We start from the raw sequence: 331 nt of genomic DNA, 5'->3' as shown, positions 1-331 counted from the left end.
AAATTATAAATTACTAAAACTATTAATCACACAATGAAAATTTTGTTATCAATAATTTAAATTTTTTTCTATAAAAGATACAAATGATCAAAAAAATTATATGAGTAGAAATCATCATTTAATAGACATTAATATTAAAAATATACTAAAATATATTATCTATGTTAGTATCATTTAAATTTAATTACATATCCTATCAAATATAAAAAAAAATATTTTTTGGATTAATAAAATTGATTTATATGTTCACACCAATTTAATTATATATTTAATAGTTACTGACTTTTAATTATTTAATATATATTTATTATTTCATAATATGTAAAAATAT

This window comes from Brassica oleracea, chromosome C8 (assembly GCF_000695525.1).
Source record: "Brassica oleracea var. oleracea cultivar TO1000 chromosome C8, BOL, whole genome shotgun sequence".
NCBI lineage: Eukaryota > Viridiplantae > Streptophyta > Magnoliopsida > Brassicales > Brassicaceae > Brassica > Brassica oleracea.
The sequence above is the reverse complement of the archived record's forward strand: the minus strand, read 5'-3'. Positions refer to the sequence as shown.